Below are 21,316 nucleotides of genomic sequence, written 5' to 3'. Positions count from 1 at the left end.
GCCCCAGGCGCATTGGGCCCCCCGCCCTCTGGGCTCTCCCCTTGCTGGTGTACCCAGTGGCCCCCGGTGCTCCCAGGCTGAGGACTGCAGGGCTCTCCCGCTGCGTTTCTGGTGCTGCCACTCGGAGCCTGAAACTTAAACACCACGCTGAGGTCTACTAGCACGTCCTGGCCGACCCCAGCCCGAACTCCTAGACGTGGCGTTGTTCTGGCCGTGGTGCCTCAGCTCCTCATGGTGCGGCTTGGGGGCGTGACCCAGCCGGGGACGTCCGCCGTCATCCTCCCAGGCGAGGAACGTCAGAGGCTCTCCCAGTGGCTCCTAGTGGCTCTCGGGTGCGGGTGCTCTGTGCCACGTGCCACGTGCGGTGGCCTACGTCCGGGGGGCGATGGTTGGAGTTCCTGCCGGTGCCATCTTTGTTGGCTATCGTGCCCTCCTCAGGCTCTCCCGCGGTGGCTTCGGTGACGATCTGCTGAATGGCCAGAGCTAGCCTGTGTGCAGGCGGAGGTGGACGGGGCCCCTGAAGGAGGGAAGAGTGACTGTCAGGAAGGTCCTGCAGGACCAAGTCCCACCAGAGGCCTTCCCCCGTGTTCCTGGGGAGGTGGTCCCGTGGTGTCCCGGGGCGCCGTTGGAGCCAGGCGCAGGGCATGCCATCCTCAGCCCAGCCGTCCCAAGGTTTTCCCGCTGAGATCAAAACACACACGCTTGTCTTGGTCATGTGGTTCGGAAGGCTGCCCTCGTGTTAGCACTGGACGCAGCCCATGTGCCTCTCCCGGGGACTTGGGAAGCGGACTCCCCTGCGAGTGCCGAGCCCCAGAGCGGTGCGCTGGGCCTGGCTGAGCTTGGCAGGTCCCCGCGCTCCTCTCAGAGCACGCTGTACCTGTTGCCCTGCGGGAGCCCGGGAAAGGCCGCCTCCCCAGAGGCCGTGGTGCCCGTGGGCAGCCCCTGCGCAGAGGAGAGGACCCCTTTGTGAGGGAGGGCCACAGAGGCTGGGCTCGGGCAGGGGAGGGGCTGGCAGGCAGAGCCTGGCCCAACAAGGAAGAGCTCGGCTTACAGGGCTGGGGAGTGGGATTTTCCATCCTCCTCCATCCTCCCCTCTTCTGGAGGGGAAGCCAACCAGCTTCAAGCTTCTGGGGTGGCGGTGGTGGGGAGGAGGGCGCAGGGTGGCACCCTGGTCCGAGATGCCTGTCTGCCTGGCACCTGCCCCTGCCTTCCTTGGGCGTGGCCTCTGCCGGCCCTGTCTTGGACAGGAGCCCTTGCTCTTCTGCTTTGGCGGACACAGGCAGGGAGGTGTGGCACCGGGGGCCCTTGCCCGTGGTGCGGCGTTGGTCCTGCACCCGTCCGGGTGGGCCCACCATGGCAGGGGTAGAGTGGTCTGGCACTGGTTCTCCTCTCTTGGCACCTGCTGTAGGGTAGGGGGCCGGGTGGGGTGCTGGCCCTGCTCCCGTGGGTTTCAGCTCTCGTTGGTGCTGGTGCTCATGTGGGCCATGTCACCTTCCCTTCACAGCTAAGAGTGATACTGTCAAGTCACTTATAGGCATATTGAAGGGAAGTGCGGGGGCAAAGCCGTGAGCAACAGTTAATGGAGTTTATACTCACTCGCTGATTGACTAGAAATGGAGAACAGCTATTTTACTGCATAGAATTCAAATAAAGATCTCTTGAGATGATTATTTACTGCATTCAAATCAAGTAGAATACCAAGTGAAATGCAATGTACTGAAATCCAAAATCCTATTAAGATTTGTTTCAAATCTTAAGTCTTGTTTTAAATCAGAACTAAGCTCACTTTACAAACGCATATCCTCAAGATCCCAACTTGCTCTGCAGTCTTTTCTAAAGCCAGTAATCATGAGTGGCTTCAAAAAAGACAGTTTTAGGGGCCAGCCCGGTGGCACAGCGGTTAAGTGTGCATGTTCTGCTTCAGTAGCCCAGGATTCACTGGTTTGGATCCCTGGTGTGGACATGGCACCGCTTGGCACACCATGCTGTGGTAGGTGTCCCACATATAAAGTACAGGAAGATGGGCATGGATGTTAGCTCAGAGCAGTCTTCCTCAGTGAAACGGGGAGGATTGGCAGCAGTTAGCTCAGGGCTAATCTTCCTCAAAAAAAAAACAGCCAGTTTTAGGGGCCGGCCCCATGGCAGAGTGGTTAAATTCGTGCACTCTGCTTCGGTGGCCCAGGGTTTCGCCGGTTTGAGTCCTGGGCGTGGACATGGCACTGCTCATCAGACCATCCTGGGGTGGCGTCCCACACGCCAGAACTGGAAGGACCCACAACTGAAAATACACAACTATGTACTAGGGGGCTTTGGGGAGAAAACAGAAAAAAAAACCAAGCCAGTTTTAGATAAATTGACACAGCAATGGCAATATTTGTTAACGCGGAAGATGGCTATTGAGGTATCTACCTAACCTCCCCTGGACAGATGTGACCATCTGAAAAATCTCTCTGTTGGTACATATACAAGGGCAATTTTCATTAGACATTTAACAATGGCATTGAGGATATCAAAATAGTAAAATTCTCTTTGCCTTTTATTTGTAAAAGAATGAAAAAATATTAACTGGAATTCTCTTTTTGTAAAGATTGGCACCTGAGCTAACATCTGTTGCCAATCTTTTTTTTTTCCTTCTTCTCCCTAAAACCCCCCAGTACATAGTTGTATATTCTAGTTGTGAGTGCCTCTGGTTGTGCTATGTGGGATGCTGCCTCAGCATGGCTTGATCAGCAGTGCCATGTCCACGCCCAGGATCTGAACCAGCAAAACCCTGGGCCACCAAAGCAGAGCAAACATATTTAACACTCGGCCACGGGGCCAGCCCCTTGACTAGAATTCTTAACATATGACCATGTTATTTCAACTGGTTCTCCTCTGGGGGTTACAAACCAAATTCCCTATGGTGGCCAGACAAACACTATAAACAAGGGAAGCAGGCCAGGAGGGACAGTGAAGTGTACATGCCCCATCTAAAGTGGGGAGCTTTGACAAATTATTGCCATGTGGGAATACAGTGACAGTTGGGAGATCTTGAGTTTTTCGAAGAAGTCAAAAATCCAGATTTTTATAAGAGAATTTTCAAATTAAACTGTTGGAAACTATTCTAAGAAAAACTTTAGGACATTCTGTATGGCAAACAAACAATGTCAGTTAACGCCGATATGGCCCTCTAGACACCAGTTAACAACCTAAGGTCTATTACCCACCATTTAAGCTCATACCATACCTGGGTTTAGGAACACTGGATTTTCCCAGAACTGCATACTTCAGCAATTCACATAGCTGGCCATGGGTCACCTCATAGTTTTCAGCCAATAAAAAAGTAGATAAGCGAGCTTTCTGCAAAAATACATCAGGGTATGACAAATTATGATTATCGAGAACAGCAACAAAGCAAGGCAAATTATTAAAATACTCTAGTTTCTGATTATTTTAGCAAATATCCAAACAAAAGGAGGGTTCTAATTAATTGGAAATGAAGGTCTAAAACCATATCCTGTGATATGACATTATTAACAGAATATTTAATAAACATTGATACAGAACCTTAATTACAGATACTTGTTTATGTGCTAGGGATAGTAGGATAAAACATGATTCATGCTCTCAAGGAACCCATTCTACTAAGGCGAAAAAATGCAGAAACAAGTAATTAAGATACAATGTGGTAAGTGCTTTTACAGGGATATAGCAGCAAAGAAGCTAACCACCTTGGGGGTTAGAGTTTTGGGGATAGCTTCACTGAGATGAAAATACTGGGGCTGGGCCTTGAAAATAATGAGTCAGCCAGGTAGGAGGGAACATTGCATCTAAACACACAGTTTGGTTTGGCTGGAGCCAAGATTGCACGTTGCAGAGCAGTGGAGATATTAGAAGAGAGGGCAGTGGAAGCCAGATCACACAAGATCAATGTGGTCAAAGGTAAGGACTCAGACTTTATCCTGGGGCATCAGGGAGTCCCCTAAAGCTTCTCCCCTCCTTAAAATAGCTTTGCACTTATATGTGGTTATTAAAGTAGTTCATGCTTGTTACAAAAGAGTCAGATAATAAAGGTAAAAGAGATAAAAGACAGACGATAGATAAATGAAAATAAAAGTCATCTCTCATTGTACAACTCAGATAATTACCACTGTCATTTTGGTCTGAGAGGCAGCAGAGTATAGTGGTTAGGAGCTCAAGCCCTGGAGTCACACTACCTGAGTTCCAACACTAAGCTCTACCATCTGGGACAAGTGCCTGAAACTAAGACTCGGATTCTTCATCTACAGAGTAATAATAATTCTACTTCATGAGATTATTGGGAAGACCAGTGAGGTAGTGCAAGTGCAGTGTACTGAGGCTGGTGCCTGACATATCATAAGTACTTAATAAACAACAGCTATTATTATTACTTTTCCCCTGTGACTTTTTTAAGCTAATGTTGAGCACTTATTATTAGCCATTTACAGTTCTGAGCACTTTACATCTATTAAATCATAATTAAAGTCTTCTTAAGTGGGTTCTACTATTATACCCATTTTACAGATAAAGAAATGGAGGAATAGATAAATGCTAGAACCAAGACTGGCATGCAGACTCCAAAGCCAAAACTCTCTTTGTCTCTGTCCTGAAGGGATTATAGTATACACTGTTTTGTAACCAACTCCACCCACCAAAAAAAAATCCTGTAAATATCAGTTAAATATAACAGACGTCAATTTTGATAATAATCCATTCTCTAAATTTACCTAAAAATTTATAATTTATCTGAAAAAGTTCCCTACTGACAACACTTGTTTTTTCAAAAGAATTATAAACAATATTATGATGAGCATCCTTGTATAAACATCTTTGTACATCTAAATTCCAGGATAAATTCCTGGTCAAAACAACCATGTATATTTTACATTCTGATAAATATTGCTAACTCCAGAAAGAATGTACCAATGTGTAATTACCAACCAGAACTGTATGAGATTGACAAGGTGGGAGTGAGTCAGGTAGGGGTCTATATGGCATTGAGTCATCACTGTTGCCAAGCATGGGACATCAGAGCCTGAGTAGGGTGAGGAGGGCATCCTGTAGGGGAGACAGCCCAGGACTAGGGATAGGAACCCAGGACACACATGCAGGAGGGTGGCCTGGTGTGGGGTGTCAAACCCTGAGAGGTATGAGGAGGACATCCGTGCTGTGGCAAGTAGAGAGCAGCGAGGCCTCATCTCAGATGTCAGAAACTCATTAGGGTAAAAGAGGGCATCAATGCTGAGGGACAACGGTAGCCCTTTACAGAATTCAGAGCCCAAACAGGGTGGGGGTGGCCACATGAGAAGGATACAGGAGGGGGACCTGGTACAAGGTCAGGGTGACAGAGCTCTAGAAGGGTGAGGAGGGTGTGGGGCAGTGGCAGCAATGGGAGACTGATCAAATGTATTGAAGATAATGGGAGTCAGGTTTCTCACTGTTAGAGAAGGAAGTTATAAGTATGAAAAGGGAGAAAACTACAAGCAACCCTGTGGAATCGAATTGGAAGTAGAGATATTGATTGAATTCATGTTTTTCAATATGCATGGATACGGAAAAATATTTAAATGTAAACATTTGTATGTGTGTTTGGCTATATGTGTATATTCATATACGCACATATTTCCTAGCTCTCTTTTGGGACTACTGATATCCCAAGAGCAATGAGCACATCTAGCATCCAGATCTTCAGTTTCTAAATGTCATTTTACATTAAAAAAAACTAAGTATCCTAGGAGAAATGCCTAATTCCAGGGCTGGGGCAGGGAAAGCACACATGCGCCTGGAAAATCTTTTTGTGCCAGAAAAGTAAATGCTCAAACAATGATGGGGTCATGTCAAAAGGACACAGAAGCCAGCCTCATGACAAAATCTGGAATCTTTTCAGCATCAATAAACCACTGAATAAAAGAGGTATCCATGAGTTCATACTGATTAAAAAAAAAGGAATAAATTGCAAGTCTGAGGAAGCATCTCCCTACAAAATTAGAGAAAAAACAGTAAGTTTAGAGAAGCTTAGCACACACTATCTTAATCAAGTAATCAAGGTTAGTATCACCAGTAATGGGACAAATCGAAATCATGTACAACCGGATACAAGTGAACAGAGTATCACTTCTGCAATATTTCTGCCAGAGATGTATACCCTGCGTCTAATTGATGAGGAAACATACAAACCTAACCTGAGGGACATTTTACTAAATAACTGGTCCAGGATTCTTCAAAAGTAGTAAAGTCATGAGTGTCAAGGAAGACTGAGGAATTGTCTGGACGGAAGGAGACATGACAACTGAATGTAACACATTCTAGCCTGGATCTTATTGCTTGAAAAGGATGTTACTGGAACAACTGGAGAAACTCGAATGAGGCCTATGGATTAGATGGTAGCAATGTATCAGTTCTTTCCTGATTTTGGTGGTTACAGAGGATCGTTCCTAGGAAATATACACTAAAACGGGGGAGGGGAGATGGAGCATTGTGTTAGCAACTTCCCTCAAATGTTAGCTGGGGGAGTTTTGGGTACTGTTCTTGCAACTTTTCTGTAAGTTTGACAGTACTTCAAAATAAGAAAGTGATGAGACTGTCAATTTCCTTACACTTATTACCACGTTAACCTTTAAAAAAACTGTTTTGCTAACCTGATAGGCAAAAAAAGAAAAAGGAATCCCCCTTCAATAAAATCTGTTTCCGAGCACTAACTCCCGTCCGGCATCCTGGATGACACATCGTATCTTTTGTTGATCTTCTGTCTCTCCCCACTGGAACCTAAGCAGTGGTCTTCCATTCCCTGCTGCAGCCCAGGGTCTCAGGGCGGCGCCCAGCACCCGGCCCACAAGAGACAGGTGACGACTGACGGATGAACGACCCATGCTCAGCTCTCAGCAAATGGCAGGGACGACCAGCAGCCTCACGACTCCCCTTTGGAACGTAAACTGCACGAGGGCAGGGAATCGTGCTTCCGTGCGCCGGGATGTCCCCGGCACCTAGAACAATCCCTGGCACACGGAACACCCGAATCAACGTCTGCCGAGTGAACATCCGTCCTGTGTGCCAGGTCTACACAGGTCTAACCCGCCAGTATCTCCCCGGAGGTGGGAGGCGTTGCCCCATCACTCCCATTTTACAGCTGGGAGAGCCGCTTCCCAGAGGCCGGAGGGCGGGGCGCTGGGCCGAGGGGCTGGGAGCTCCGAACCGCCTCGGGCCGCCCCCTCAGCCCCACCGCTCACCTTGGCTCCGGGCCGCCTCTCCTCAGGTTCCGAGCGGGCTCTCCGCGCCTCGGCCGCCCCGACGTGCTTGCCGCGGGCGCGCCTCCTCTTCCGGCCCTTCTGGAGGAGCGCCCCGGTCCTTCCCCTCTCGGGCTCCATGAGGCTGCGCAGAAAGACGGGCGGGAGCTGAGGAAACCCCGACGGCCGGCTTCCCGAGCGGGGGGCAGCAGGGCGTCCACGGCTACCGCCTCCCTCGGACCCTCCCCACTTCCGTTCACACAGCGCGCCCCGCCGCGGAGCGAACCGCGCCGCCCCAGGCCCAACGGTTTTACCGTCCGCGCCGGAGGCAGGATTCCAGACGGTTCCCCAAGGGCGCAAACGCGACTCTGCCCGTCGGAAACAGGGAACGGGGCGCCCCAAAACGGCTCCCACGCCCCCGAGCCCCGAAAACGCCGAGGAAAAGCCGAGCAGAGAGCTCAGACCGCCGCCACCACTCCCTCAGACTCAGCCTGAGCAGCCGCGGCGACTCCCTCTTGAGCCGCGCGCGGCGTTTGAACGGACCGGAAGTGGATTCGGGCGACTTCCGGCTGTTGGCCCCTGAAGCGAAAGGCATATCGGGAACGGCGACTAAGAGGCTGGCGCGCGTAGCGGGGGAGTTCCCGGCGGGGTCGCTCCAAGTTCCGCGGTGGCGTCCGCCGCAGGCTGGGCAGGGGCGCGCGGCGTCAGCCTCCGTTCTCTGCAGCCCCGGCGTCTCCAACCTGCCCTCTCACACCCGGGCTGAGAGGTGTCGGCCTGGAGCCTCAGGCCGCCCTGTGCGCGAGGTTGGAAGGACCAGGGTTCTTGACTGTGTGGCCTGGAGCCCGTGTCGGCGCGTTCTAGGCCTCGGGAAACGACTGGACGTGACAGCGCCTTGTAGACCGGTCGCAGGTCTCAGGCAGCCCCCAGTTCCTCCATGAAGCCGTTCACCCCACCACGTCCTAGTGAGCCGTGTAACTCATAATGTGGATCGTTGTGGCCTTCTGCCTGATGCCTGGAAACGCTGTGCACATTTCCGATTTCTAGAATTGGTGTAATAGAGAAAAGTGTCGGTTCGGAGTTGGATGCCCCCGGTTCACGTACCAAATATGTGTTCTTTGGCAAACGACCGAAATCGTTTTCTCATCCATTACATATAGGTAGCAAAAGTGACTACTTTGTACAGTTGAGGATTAAATGAGGTCGCCATCTTCAGTGCCTGCTATGTAGTAAGCAGTGAATAAATGTTAGCTATTATTCCCAACTCCCCATCACACCTCATAAACAAAAAACTAGAACAGGAGGCCCCTGCCTAGTGAAACTCTAGCTACTCATCAGAGTAGTTTGTCTCATTGCACTTAAGACCTCGGGAAGCCCATCCCTTTCTGTGGACTCAGGGTCTTTGGGGATCCTTTATCATATACTACCTTCCAGTAGTTTACCATGGATGTCTGGTTTTTTTCTCAGATATTCTAAGCTCCAAGAAGGCTGGACCTGCCCTGTCTCCTCAGAACTGGGCTGTACACACAGCAAGGGCTTGAAAATTGCAGAGGTGAAAAAATAAGCTTTTCAGTGCCTCTATACCTCTACAATCACTTGAGTTCTTCAGTACTACTGTAAAACAAGGGGAGCAGAAAGAATTAGTGTAAGTTTGCAATAGGTACTGAGGCCCACGCAGGTAAAATGACAACTGAAATCAAAAGAGAGGGTAGCAGTTAGTACAAATTTTGCCTTCAAAGTTTAGGTCAGTTTCCTCTCACTCACAATACGTTACTACATTAATAGTGAGGGTTATACCATTAGTTTGTTAGCCTATTCAAACAGGAGTGTGAATGAGTTTGTTGAACATATTGGGTTGTTTTACATTTTTAGGCAGGTTGGATTAACTAGGAGAAAGTCAATTGCACCAGCAAATGGAAATCTAGAAAGAAGCAAATCCAGTAAGTAGTGTGGTTAGTTTCTTTACATGTTGTAGCTTTGCACTTTTAACACTGGCGGCGCCTAAGGACACCCTGATCTTTTGCAGAGCAGCCGTATGACTACTTAATTGTCATTGATTTTGAGTGGACATGCTGGAATGATGGGAAACCCCACCAGAGCCAGGAAATAAGCATATTTGGACTGCCAATGGCCAAGAGTAGCACTAGATGAGTAACTTTAAGGTTTATAGATAGAAATGAGTCAACAGCTAGTTTAAGAAAACAAAATGGTCTATGAATTGGTAGTTTACTATAAAACCTGATTTGACAAAAAAAGAACAAAAACCTAAATACTTAAATGTGTCATCGTATAAAATAATCATGTGTTATCATATAAAATACTTGTTTTAGGGTTACGTACAAAATCTCAATTGCACAGAAGCTAAAAAAATACCTTTGCAAAAAAGAAGTACATTTTAACTTCCGTATGGTCTTCATATTTGATTGTGGAAATATGTTCAAGAGTTTTAAGTAGATATACTCGTAACTTTAATATTTTTACTTATTCTTTGGCATAACTTTATTATAATCATGCTGCTTTGGTCATTTTAGTATGCTTTGGCTAAAACAATGATTGTTTCATAATGCTATGTGGTGGTAATCAATGTTTAATTTAGAGTGATTGCAGCATTAATTTAACAATCATGTATTCAATTGTCAGTTGATTCTTTCTTGTGGTTGAATTTCCAGTAGTATTGCTGGACACATCAACTGGAGAGACTGAATCTGAGTTCCACGCTTATGTTCAGTCTCCAGAACATCCAGTTCTTTCTGAATTTTGCACAGAACTGCCAGGCATAAAGCAGGTATGCCCTTCTCTTTTCCCCACCTCTCTTCCACCTGCCCCCAACCAAAAACCAAGCGAGTATGATGCAAATACTAAAATTCAGAAATCAGTTTTAAAAAGAAAGCAAAAGCTATATACCAGTTGGAATTTGATTTATTCAGTGTTAAGAGAAATATCCCATCCAGAAGTCCACTGAAATCTTTAAAAATAGGGAAGAATGTTGTTATAAAAATGAATATCAAATTTATTTTGTGGAAATTAAATGACGTCAGATTTCCATCAGTCTGGATTTAATTATTATATTTTGATGTGATTTTAGATTGCTCAACCTAATTTTTCTTATCTTGAAGAGTTCTAATCATTATATTGTCTCTTTCTCATGTGTTTTACCATCTTTCACTAGATAAACTCTTTGCCAGTTAGAACCTCTTCTTTGTTATATCCCCCCACAGTTCCTATTTATGTGCTCAGTCTTTATGGAATTCGATTGTTGAATTCAGATTTGTGACTCTCTTGAGGCTCAAGTTGATGAAGGAGTCCCTCTGAAGATTTGCTTATCTCAGTTCTGTAAATGGATTCAGAAGACTCAGCAACAGAAGAAAATTATTTTTGCTTCTGGGGTTGCAGATCTTTCTACTTCCAAAGTAAAATTATGTGCATTTGATACTTAGTCAGGTAAAACATAAATTATATCTATCAATTATAAGTGAGTAGCATTACCAGTATGTAATTCTTTATCCCTAGTAAGAATTATACTTGTTAACCTCCTGGGCCAGGAAAAGAAATCCAAATGCCTAGCAGATGTTAAACAAGAATGGTAAATTTAGTCATATTTTTAAAATTACCATTCTGAGATACCTTAAAATTTTAAGACTTAACTTTAAGAATCTTTCTAGAGTGTTCCTGTCTGTTCTTCTGAATTCAGGTAAAGATGATTTAGTGAAAACTCTTATCATGCTATTTTCTACAACCTTGAATAAAAAGAGTTCTCATTTAACTCACATCCTTTGCTTTTATACTTTCACACTCACTAATATAGACATCAAGAGAAAAAATGGGCCATTTGGTAGATCTTTTGTATGCCCATGATGTATTATTATCATTAATAGTCATTAATAGCAATGCTGTGCCATTGATAGCATAGCACTGATAGTCATATTTGGTTTCAGGTTGCTATAAGATGTCTGTTTTCTCAATTACATTAATATTTTCTTAGAATATTGAAAGCAAATAACCCTCTCCCTATAGCCTTTGTAATTTGACGCCTTACTCTTCTTCCTGAAATAATCAGTGTATTTTATTGGGTATTTAAGAAACTTTGAAACTCAGTTACCAACTAATTTCTTAATAGAAAGTATGTAAAGTGAAAAATTGTTAGATATTAACAGAGAAATTAAATCTTACTATTTTATATGTTATATTATTATAGCATGATAATATACCACTATATATTATTCTAAATCTTACTATTCTATTTTATATCATCTTTTAGTGTTTTATTTATAAATGATGATAGCATAAGTAAAAACTGCTGGCATCATTGTCTTTTTGTAAATAAATAAGTGGAATTTATTGGCTCACATAAATGAAAATCCAGAGGAGGTAAACTTCAGGTTGGCATCATTGACTTTGTTCTATTTTAATATACTTCATGCAGACTGGGACTTGGGGTTTTCTTGGAGTATGAGTGTAAAAGAAAACAGCTGTTAAAACCCGTATTCTTAAATTCTTGGATTGATCTCAGAGTAACTTACCAGGCAAGGGTCAAAGATGGAGGCATGTTCACTTTCCTTCTCTTGAAAAATGACTAGGGGGCCGGCCCTGTGACTGAGTGGTTAAGTTCGCGCGCTCTGCTGCACTGGCCCAGGATTTTCCTGGTTCGGATCCTGGGTGCGGACATGGCACCGCTCATCAGGCCATGTTGGGGCGGCGTCCCACATGCCACAACTAGAAGGACCTGCAACTAAGATATACAACTATGTATTGGGGGGGGATTTAGGGAGATAAAGCAGAAAAAAAAAAAGAAAAATGACTAAACTTTATCCCACATGTGAGTATGAGTTTCTACAAATAAAATCTTTTCTTTTGAAATGTTCACGTAGATACATTTCTTAAAGTATGTAAAAACAACACAACAAAAGTAAGAACCTTCCAAATTTAATAGAATGAAAAGTTATGAAAAGTAAGTGGTTAATACAAAGCCTTTCAAATAGTAATCCTTTTTTTTAGATATGTCTTCTTTTATTCGATTAGATTTTCTGCAGAAGAAAACCAAAAAGACTAAGTTGTGCCCTGCAGGAAGTGGGAATAGAATTCTTGGGATGAGAACATTCTGGTTAGTGTAAATTGAAAATCACTTTATTATGTAAATCATTTTATTTGTATAAAGTCTTTCGTATGAATCTTACTTTTTTCTGATGTCACTACTAAGGAACATCCTTCAGCCTAAAGAAAGCTCCTAATCTATACAATTCGAATTGTTTCTAAGACTTTCAAATTGACTTTCATAAAGTATTGTAAAATAAAGACTGCCATCTAATGGTTTTCTGGTTGCTAAAAAGAATGAAAAGAATTAGCCAAACCAAGTGAAGATTAAACAAATGCCCAAATAATACAGTGGACTAGTGAAAAACCTGAACAAGACTATTAGATTACTCGTGAGACATGGTCCCTACAGAATGTTCCTCATATTTTTGTGAACTGTCTAATGAGATTTCACTTCGTCCTCTGTGAGTGTGGGAGATCTTGTCTTTCATTGGTAAGGCTGCCACAGCTTTCCACGAGACCAATTTATCATGATTAAAATTAGTAGATGATCATAAAACTAACAGTATGTTCCAATTTCTATTTAAGTGGTGGTTTTTGGTTTTGGGGGCTTTTGTGCTATGTATCTTTACACTGATACCACAAAATTTGTGTTTGGTAGCTGTTTCGTCAGGGTTGGATAATTCTCCGAATACTGCCCTTCTTGCTTGGAAAATGATCAGGGATGGTTGCTTCATGAAAATTACAAGGTCCTTGATCAAGGTTAGTGGTGTCTTGCCTCTTTTATCCTGTCATCTCAGACTCCAGAAGTAACCATAGGTTCAATGAAATGTAGATGTCATATGTGCAATCATTTATAAATCAATCATTGAAGATGTTTTTCTTTTTTGTCGTATCATTTAACGTATATTAGAGAAATTGTGAATACACAGTTTCTAAAGTTGTTGGACTTGTCTGTGGAATCATAGGTTCCCACTAAGAAGAATCCCAACATTTTGGCCAGAAATTTGAATACAAATCAAGTTGAAGAAACATTGGCCTGCAACAGTAACATTCAGGGTCCCAGCATATTTAATAGTGAGCCTAAAAATACAATAAATCCTCATGAAAAAGTTAAAATGGCATCAATTGGTGTCAATTCTCCTATAATGGTACAGCAAGATCAGTTACAACTAAAGAACGATATAAAAGTGGATCTTCACAAGGTCAAAAGCTGTTTGTCTTTTTTTAATGCTAAGTCCTCCACATCTCTGGGGCAGTTGCAGTCTCCCAGTTTGGCTGCACCTATGCAGAAACAAATAAAAAATGAACGTCTTGCATTTAATACCAGATCTAAGTCTTCAGCAGTTGGTTCAGAATTGGTACTTGTTTGAACTGCCATTTCATCTGTTATTCATGTTTCTGATACAGAAATGAGTTCTGCTCTTGACTGTTGACTTGTGTTGGCCAATTGGGAGGATGTAGCTTTACTGCTAGCCTCTCAGCCTGAGCAAAATATAGATTTATACTTGCTATTAGTGACTCAAACTTAGATACTTCATTTAATTCTGGAGAAAGATTGATGGTTTTAAAAGAATCTGAAACGCTAAGTCATGAAAACTTTGGAGGCACAGAAGAAACTTGTCAAAAATCTGAAACCTCTAAGTCTGCTGTGTATAAGAGTTTACATACTACTATTTATGATGTAAAAGAAGCCAAAGATCCAGGTTCAGATGTTTATGACTTTAAATTACCTGAATGCAAATCAAGTAGCTTCAACAGTGTTAATGCCAGTATGTCTCATCCTTCAGTTTTGGGGAAACATCCTCTTCTTTTAGGTGGTACTGAAAGGAGTCCATCCGTTCCCTCAGCTTTCCCACCAGCCAAAAAACAGACCTTCACTGTTCATGAAGAAAAGCCCACATCATCTCTTGGCTCCCCAGGGAGAAGGTCTTCCCAGAAGGTTCTCCCCTCTGTCTTAACTTCTACAGTTAACCTATGAGAACCTTGGAAGAGTGGGAGGATGACACCTCCTTTATGCAAGTGTGACCGAAGATCTAAGAGGCTTGTTTCTAATAATGGACCAAACCATGGAAAAGTCTTCTACTGTTGCCCTATTGGGAAATACCAAAAAACCAGACAAGGTTATTTCAAATGGGAATAAACACTTCAAAAGGAAAGAGCCAATAGCATAGTTCTGTCTCATTCCCCAGGAATAAACTTTTAGTTCTCCAGAAATAAGCCCTGTTTATGACAGAAATGTAGAGTTTTCTACTAAAAATTCATGGAGACTCAGACCATCAATGAGGAGTTGATAAACTTTCTTTACATCTAAACTATTTTTACTTTAATGTGACTTTTAGTATAGTAAAGAGAAAAAAGTGTATAGGGCTGCAAGTTATGAGGGTTTCGCGTAGTCTGTAGATGACAGTGAAGCTGTTAAACACGTACACACACACACAGTGAAAACAGAGAAAAAGTAAATTTCACAGGTTTCTAATTTGATTCACCAGTTATCTGACATTTGTCTTCTATTCACGTATGATTCCTGATTGTTCCTTGAATTCCTGAACATTACGAGTATTCTGATAATGTCTTACACTATTTTATTTATGTTTCATATATTATTTGCCAAATTTATCATACTTTTTTAAGAACCACAAATGAAATATTCTGTAAACTGTATTTATTACATTAAATATAATAAGCAACCATAGTATATGATATCCTTCTTTTACAGTTAGACCTTGAAACAAATTTTAAACTGTTTTTAAGTTATTTGAATAAAAATGTGACTAATGAAAATCCCTAGCCTATTTTCAAGTAGATACTTGTACTTTGAGAATTATGATAATTTTCTGTTATGTTTTATTTTTCTAAAAACTTTTATGAGTTTTTTAGTTTTATTTCAATGCTTGAAGATTGGCTCTGGTTTGTATATCAATGTATCAGAAGAATTATTCAACTATGAGTTGAAAACCAACAGATTTGGTTCAGAAATTACTTCTATACTGTACATTTAAAAATTCCTTGGCAATTGATGATATTCTTTTTTTATTGAGGTCATAATAGTTTTAAAAAGTGTCACATTTCACTTGTACATTATTATTTGTCCGTCACCATATAAGTGCCCCTCGTCATGCTTTGTGCCCAGTCTCCAACCCCCTTCCCCTGGTAACCACTGAACTGTTCCCTTTGTTTGTGTGTTTGTTTATCTTCCACTATGAGTGAAATCACGTGGTGTTTGTCTTTCTCTGTCTAGCTTATTTTGCTTAAAATAATACCCTCAGGGTCCATCCATGTTGTTGCAAATGAAACGATTCTGTCTTTTTATGGCTGAGTAGTATTCCATTGTGGTATTCCATTCCATTCCACCACATCTTCTTTATCCAGTCATCAGTCAATGGGCACTTGGGTTGCTGTCATGTCTTGGCTATTGTGAATAATGCTGCAATGAACATGGGGGTACATAAGTCTCTTTGAAGTGTTGATTTCCAGTTCTTTGGATAAATATCCAGTAGTGGGATAGCTGGGTCATATGGCATTTCTATTTTTAATTTTTTGAGAATTCTCCATACTGTTTTCCATAGTAGCTGCACCAGTTTACATTCCCACCAGCAGTGTATGAGGGCTCCCTATTCTCCACATCCTCTCCAACATTTGTTATTTTTTATCTTGGTAATTATAGCCATTCTAACGGGTGTAAGTGATATCTTAGTGTAGTGTTGATTTGCATTTCCCTGATGGTTAGTCATGTTGAATATCTTTTCATGTGTCTGTTGGCCATCTGTATATCTTTTTTTGAGAAATGCCTATTCATATCCTCTGCCCATTTTGTGATTGGGTTGTTTGTTTGTTGTTGAGTTGTGTGAGTTCTTTATATATTATAGAGATTAACCCCTTGTCAGATATATGATTTGCAAATATTTTCTCCAAATTGATTGATTGTCTTTTGTTTTGATCCTGATGTCCTTTGCCTTGCAGGAGCTCTTCAGTCTGATGAAGTCCCACTTGTTTATTTTTTCTTTTGTTTCCCTTGTCCGAGTAGATGTGGTATCTGAAAAGATCTTTTTAAGACAGATGTCAAAGAGTGTACTACCTATATTTTCTTCTAGGAGTTCAGTGGTTTCAGGTCTTACCTTTGATCCATTTTGAGTTTATTTTTGTGTATGGTGAATGACAGTGGTGTACTTTCATTCTTTTGCATGTGGCTGTCCAGTTTTCCCAACAACATTTATTGAAGAGACTTTCCTTTCTCCATTGTACGTTCTTAACACCCTTGTCAAAGATTAGCTGGCTGTAGATGCGTGGTTTTATTTCTGGGCTTTCAATTCTGTTCCATTGATCTGTGTGTCTCTTTTTGTACCAGTACCATGCTGTTTTGATTATGATAGCTTTGTAGTATATTTTGAAGTCAGGGATTGTGAGGCCTCTAGCTTTGTTCTTTTTTCTCAGGATTGCTCTAGCTACTCAGTCTTTTGTTGCCCCATTTGAATTTTAGGATTCTTTGTTCTGTTTCTGTGAAGAATATCATTGGGAATTTGATTGTGATTGCATTGAATCTGTAGATTGCTTTAGGTAGTATGGACATTTTAACTATGTTTATTCTTCCAATCCATTTGCATGGAATATCTTTCCATTTCTTTATGTCATTATCAATTTCTTTCAGTAATGTCTTTAGTTTTCATTGTATAGGTCTTTCACCTCCTTGGTTAAATTTATTCCTAGATATTTTATTCTTTAGTTGTGATTGTAAACGGGGTTGTGTTCTTGAGTTCTCTTTCTGTTAGTTTGTTCTTGGAGTATAGAAACGCCACTGATTTTTGTAAGTTGAGTTTGTACCTTGTGTCAGGGAAGTGGGAGAATTCCTCACCCTACCCCCCCCCCCAACCCCGCTTTTCCTTAAGGTTCTTATGGCTGGCCAAATAACCAAAGAGGCAAATTAGCAAGAGAAAATCAAACATTTAATAGCGTGTATACATGGGAGAAACACAGAAGAAACTGAGTAACTCAGCCATCTGGCTGATGCTGCCTGTTTAAGTATCTTCAGCTACAGACAAGGAGGATGTTGGGGATAGTGATTTGGGGCTTCAAAGGGGAGGAAGACAATTTACGTCGAGATGGAATGCAAATGTTTGTTAAACAGGTTTTGCTATGTCAAAAAAATGGGTTTGTTGGTGTCCTTTTATCACACCTATTTTATATCATACTACAGCTATCATATGGTATGAGCTCCTTCCTGGAACAGACCTTCTGTGTTAAAGTCTTTTAGGTAGTTTTTTGGGGGAAGGTCGGCTGCTCTTCCTGAGTCTTTAGATCTTTTATTGTCTTCAGCTCAAAATAGTCCACATACCAGAGTGGCACATCTTGGGGCAGCCTGCCCTGAACCCCATCACTTTCAACTTTGCTGTAGTTGTTGATTATATCTAATAGTTTTCTCATGGATTCTTTAGGGTTTTCTATATATAAGGTCATGTTATCTGAAAACAGTGAGAGTTTCACTTCTTCATTGCCTGTTTGGATTCCTTCTTTTTCTTTTTCTTGCATCATTGCTCTGGCCAGAACCTCAAGTACTATATGGAATAAGAGTGGTGAGAGTGGCACCCTTGTCTTCTTCCTGTTCTCAGAGGGATGGCTTTCAGTTTTTCCTTGTTAGTATGATGTTTGGTGTGGATTTGTCATATATGGCCTTTATTATGTTGAAGTATATTCCTTCTGTACTCATTGAGAGTTTTTATCATAAATGGATGTTGGATCTTGTCACATGATTTCTCTGCATCTATAGAGATGATCATGTGGTTTTTATTCCTCATTTTGTTAATGTGGTGTATCACATTGATAGATTTGCAGCTGTTGAACCATCCCTGCGTCCCTGGTATAAATCCCACTTGATCATGGTGTATGATCTTTTAATGTATTGCTGTATTTGGTTTACCAATATTTTGTTGAGGACTTTTGCATCTATGTTCATCAGTGATATTGCCCTGTAATTTTTCTTCTTTGTGTCATCCTTGTGTGGCTTTGGTATCAGGGTGATGTTGGCCTATAGAGTGTGTTAGGAAGTGTTCCATCTTCCTCAATTTTTTGGAATAGTTTGAGAAGGATCGGTATTAAATCTTCTTTGAATGTTTGGTAGAATTCTCCAGAGGGTTTTGATTACTGCTTCTCTCTTTACTTGTGACTGGTCTATTGAGATTCTTCGTTTCTTCTTTATCCATTTCTTCTAGTTTGTCCAATTTGTTAGCATATAGTTTTTCATAATATTCTCTTATAATCTTTTGTATTTCTGTGGTAGCCATTGTAATTTCTCCCCTTTCATTTCTAATTTTGTTTATTTGAGCCTTCTCTTTTTTTCTTAGTGAGTCTGGCTAAGGCTTTGTCAATTTTGTTTATCTTCTCAAAGAAGTAACTCTTTGTTTCATATCTCTTTGTTAATATCATAACTCTTTGTTAATATCTCATTGATCCTTTCTACTTTTCTTTTGTTTCAATTTCATTTATTTCTGTTCTAATTTTTATTATTTCCCTCCTGCTGCTGACTTTGGGTTTTGTTTGTCCTTCTTTTCCTAATTCTGTTAGGTGTAGTTTAGTATTGCTTATTTGAGATTTTTCTTGTTTGTTAAGGTGGGCTTGTATTGCAATGAATGTCCCTCTTAGGACTGCTTTTGCTGCATCCCTTATGGGTTGGTATGGTATATTTTCATTTTCATTTGTCTCCAGATGCTTTTTGATTTCTCCTTTAATTTCTTCAATGATCCATTGGTTGTTCAATACCATGTTGTTTAGTCTCCACATATTTGTTTCTTTCCCAGCTTTTTTCTTGTAGTTGATTTTTAGTTTCACAGCAGTATGGTCAGAAAATATGCTTGAGATGATTTCAATCTTAAATTTGTTGAGGCTTGTCTTGTTTCCAAACATATAATCTATCCTTGAGAATGTTCCAAGTGCACTTGAGAAAAATGTGTATTCTGCTGCTTTTGGATGTAAAGTTCTTTATATATCTACTAAGTCCATCTGGTCTAGTTTTTCATTAAATTCCACTGTTTCCTTGTTGACTTTCTGTCTGGATGATCTATTCGTTGGTGTAAGTGGAGTGTTAATGTTCCCTACTATTATTGTGTTGTTAATATTTCATTTTAAGTTTGTTAATAGTTGCTTTGGTGCTCCTCTGTTGGGTGCATAAGTACTTATAAGTGTTATGTCTTCTTGGTGGAGTGTCCCTTTTATCATTGTATATTGCCCCTCTTTGTCTCTCATTACCTGTTTTATCTTGAAGTCTACGTTGTCTGACATAAATATGACACGACCTGCTTTCTTTTGTTTGCCGTTAGCTTGGGGTATCGTCTTCCATCACTTCACTCTGAGCCTGTGTTTGTCTTTAGGAGTGAGATGTGTTTCCTGGAGGTAGCATATTGTTGGGTCTCATTTTTTTAATCCATCCTGCCACTCTGTGTCTTTTGATTGGAGAATTCAGTCCATTTACATCTAGAGTGATTATTGTTACGTGAGGGCTTAACCCTATGATTTTATCACTCATTTTCTGGTTCTTCTGCATTTCCCTTGTTTCTTGTCCCATGTATTTCCAATTATCAATTCACTTTGATAGTTCTATATGATGGTTTTCTCAGTTTTCTCTTTATTTATTGTTTGTGTCTCTGTTCTGATTACTTGCTTAGTGGTTACCATGAGATTTGTATAAAAAATCTCATAAATGAGGTTGTCCATTTTCTGCTAGCCTCTTATTTCCTTAGACTAAGTTGATTCCATCCCTTTCCCCTCCCCCTTCTAAGTTATTATTGTCACAACTTATTCCATCTTGTGTTGTGAGTTTGTGGCTAAAATGACAAGGTTATATTTATTTTAGATGTTTTCCTTCCCTTTGTCTTTAATGTTTTAATTGTTTGCTAACCTTTTCTGATGGAGAGCTGCAATTTTCTGATTTTGTCTACCTTTTTATCTCCTTGCTCAAGGCTTTGTAAACCCTTTCTTTTTTTTTTTTTTTCAGGTATGAGGGTCTCTTGAGCACTTCTTTTGGGGGCGTCTTCTGGTGATGAACTCCGTTAGCTTTTGTTTGTCTGGGAAAGTTTTTATTTCTCCATCATATCTGAAGGATATTTTCGCTAGATAGAGTCTTCTTGGCTGTAATTTTTTGTCTTTCAGAATTTTGAATATACTATTTCACACTCTTCTAACCTCTAAGGTTTCTGCTGAGAAATGTGCTGAAAGCCTTATAGGGGTTCCTTTGTAAGTTGTTTTTTCGTGCCTTGCTGCCCTTAGTATTTTTTCTTTGTCATTGGCTTTTGCCAGCTTTACTAGTATATGCCTTGGAGAAGGTCTTTCTACATTGATATAATTAGGAGTTCTATTAGTTTCTTTCACTTATGTTTCCAACTCCTTTCCCAGGTTTGGGAAGTTCTCAGCTGTTATTTCTTTGAATAAGCTTTCTGCTCCATTCTTCTTCTTATCTCTCTCTGGAATACCTATAATCCTTATGTTGCATTTCCTAATCAACTCAGATATTTCTCAGAGAATTTCTTTATCTCTTTTTAATCTTAGTTCTCTCTCCTCCTCCATCTAAAGCATCGCTATATTTCTGTCCTCCAGACCGCTAAGTGTGTCCTCCAGAATATCAGCTCTGTTATTCAGGGAGTCCAGATTTTTCTGTATCTCAACCATTGTATTTTTCACCTCCAACATTTCTGGTAGGTTTTTCTTTATAGTTTCAGTTTCTTTTGTAAAGAATTACCACTTTTCATTAATAATGTTCCTGATTTCATTAAACTATTTGTATTTTCTTGTAATTTGTTGGTTTTTTTTATGGTAGCTATTTTGAATTCTCTGTCATTTAGATTATAAATTCCTCTGCCTTCAGGATTGATTTGTGGGTGCTTATCATTTTGCTTCTCGTCTGGAGTATTAATATATTTCTTCATAATGTTTGATGACGTAAATTTGTGCCTCTGCATAGTGTAGTATCTGGTTGCAGCTTCCACTTGCCATCACTGGATGGGGGTCAAGAGTTGTGTATTCTGAGCCCACTGTGTTCCCCAGCTCACTAGCTCACAGCTGCTGCTTTTCTAACATAG

General features: G+C 41.3%; 1 pseudogene; it reads left to right on the top strand.

Moving 5' to 3' along the window:
• The first annotated feature begins 7,816 nt into the window (after window positions 1-7,816).
• LOC138915138 (ERI1 exoribonuclease 2-like) lies at window positions 7,817-14,673 on the top strand (annotated as a pseudogene).
• Window positions 14,674-21,316: the final 6,643 nt, after the last annotated feature.

The sequence above is a fragment of the Equus caballus genome, chromosome 13, assembly GCF_041296265.1.
Source record: "Equus caballus isolate H_3958 breed thoroughbred chromosome 13, TB-T2T, whole genome shotgun sequence".
Taxonomy (NCBI): domain Eukaryota; kingdom Metazoa; phylum Chordata; class Mammalia; order Perissodactyla; family Equidae; genus Equus; species Equus caballus.
Note: the sequence above shows the minus strand (reverse complement) of the source record. Positions and strands in the feature narration are given on the sequence as shown.